This window comes from Peromyscus leucopus, chromosome 9 (assembly GCF_004664715.2).
Source record: "Peromyscus leucopus breed LL Stock chromosome 9, UCI_PerLeu_2.1, whole genome shotgun sequence".
NCBI lineage: Eukaryota > Metazoa > Chordata > Mammalia > Rodentia > Cricetidae > Peromyscus > Peromyscus leucopus.
In genome coordinates, this window is record NC_051070.1 from 51,424,028 (window position 1) to 51,426,192 (window position 2,165).

Consider the following 2,165-nt stretch of genomic DNA (forward strand, 5'->3'; position numbering starts at 1 on the left):
GTTGGCTTTTAGGAAAATGCAAAGCATTCTTCTGGAATTAATGACAGGAGCTGACCAACATAGCGTGAGGGTCTTGGTTGGGGACCCTTAGGCCTAGGTTTACACTTCTGCATTGTCTCTTTTTATCTGTGGGCTCAGGGTTAATTCAGATCCTGGATGCCAACTAGAAAACGGAACACTTGGCACTACAGAGAGGTCTCAGGTAGTAAAGAGCTCACTGCACAAGCAGAAAGACCTGAGTTCAGATCCTCAGTGTTTGGGTAAAAAGCTGGTGAGGAGCCACGAGGATCCTCCGAGATCACTGTCCAACCTGTGTGGACCCCAGGTTCAGTGAGAGATGCTATCTCAAAAATTAAGGATGGACAACTGCTGAGTAAGATACCTGACTCCAACCTCTGGCTTCCACCCACATGTGCACACATGTACAAGTGCATATGCAAGTGCTACGCTCACACAGGTACACATAGCACACAACTTGAACACCCACTGTATGCAATGGCTGAGATGATCATGGTTCAATGGCAGAACAAAGAGAAGTATTGCCAGGCACATAGTAGGGTGTCAAGTTGTTTTGATTTCTTAGCTCAACCTTCTTCCCTTGTTGAAGGGAAATCATAGCCACTGTATTTCAGCAGAGTTGTTTTTATTTTTACATCTTTCAGAATATACAATGGCTTACTTGCTGGAAATATTGTATAGTTTCTGCGAGACAGTATATTGGAAGCAGGTGTCTTTTATTTTGCTCATAATAAGCAACCTTGGGCTGCTACCTCATCCCTTGAAGCCTCATTTTGCTCTTGTGTAAAATGTCAGTAAGAATAGCAGGAATAGGGCTGGGGAGCAAGTGAGTAAAGCATGTGTTGCATCAGTTTCAGTACGGAGTTTGGATCCCCAGCACCAATGTAAAACCTGAACATGTTTGTAAATTCAGTGTTGGGGTGGAGGACAGCATCAGTGACAGGCAGGTCCCAAAAGCTTCTTAGCCACTCTAGCCAAGTGGGCAAGCTCCAGATTCAATCAGAGATGCTGTTTTAAAAACAGAAAGTGGAAAGTGACCAAGGAACACATCCAAAGTTCACTTCAGACCTCCACATATACAAAAACATGCCCCTATACATAACAGAGATAGAGGAGAAGGGAGGGGAGGGGAGAGGTGAGGGGAGAGAGAGATGGAGAGAGACACACACAAAGAGAGGAATAACATATTCCACCTAAAATTGTTATGACCATCCAGTATGATCTTCCATGACTGGATCAGGCAGGTGAGTATCCAATTATAATCAGAAATACTGGTCATTTTCCCTTTGCAAGGAAAGCCTCTAAGCCTCAAAGAAGTTGAATCTTCTTCCCCAAATGTCAGATACCTTGTAGCCAAGGGAGAGCTCTCCTTGGTCTCTCACTGTTCCCCCGAAATTTCTCTTGCCTTCTGATGGAGTGGATATCTTCAAGGGGGGAGGGGTCTGTCTGCTTCATTGATGAGTCATCTGGAGTCTCCTGAAGTATCTGGAGATATCGGTGAACTTTATAGAAGTATGCTGTGCGGGGCAAATCTGAGGGGGTTGTTGTCCTTTGTAGAGAAGGGAAGTAACCTTTGTTAGGATCCGAGTGCTGAGTGAGGGGCCTTTATCTCTGGGATACCTGGTGATTTCTCTCTTTTTGCTTTTTCCCTGGCATCATTCTGCAGGAAGACAACTCTTGTCTTCTGTATTATTGGGGGACAGTCAAAGTCACTGGCACTTGGTATCCTCTCCCAGAGTTGGCTGTAGTATAGTCTGTACTTGCCTGTACTACAGGGTTCTGTTCACTGATGGCGTCATCTTGCCGCCATGAGAGACTATCTTTGAGCTTTGGGGAAGGGTTTGACAGTGAAGCTGGATGTCAGGGACACATTGGACACAGGGATCTTTCTGTGGCTTACCATATGTCTTTGTGGCTTTACCTCTCTCCAAGGTTGGGTAGAATGTCAAAATCCATCTTGGTGGATCCTAAACCTGATTGGGAAATTAGAGGGACTGTGCTAAACAGCAATCTTTTAGGGCTCTATTCTGCTAAACTAGCCCTGCTACTTTTGAGTAGATTCAAGTAGAATTAAAGTTGGAAGTGGGGCCATCTTGTGGGGGGGAGGAAGGCTTCTAGTCCTATCAATCCTGTCCCATGAAAGACTC

At 45.2% G+C, this 2,165-nt stretch overlaps 1 long non-coding RNA gene across 1 annotated transcript; it reads right to left on the reverse strand.

Annotated features, from left to right (window-relative positions):
• Positions 1-717: 717 nt before the first annotated feature.
• On the reverse strand, positions 718-1,605 carry LOC119088574. Its single transcript, XR_005092244.1, has 2 exons — positions 1,365-1,605; positions 718-1,026 (listed from the first exon to the last, which is right to left on the reverse strand). It is a non-coding gene; the product is annotated as an uncharacterized LOC119088574 (long non-coding RNA).
• Positions 1,606-2,165: the final 560 nt, after the last annotated feature.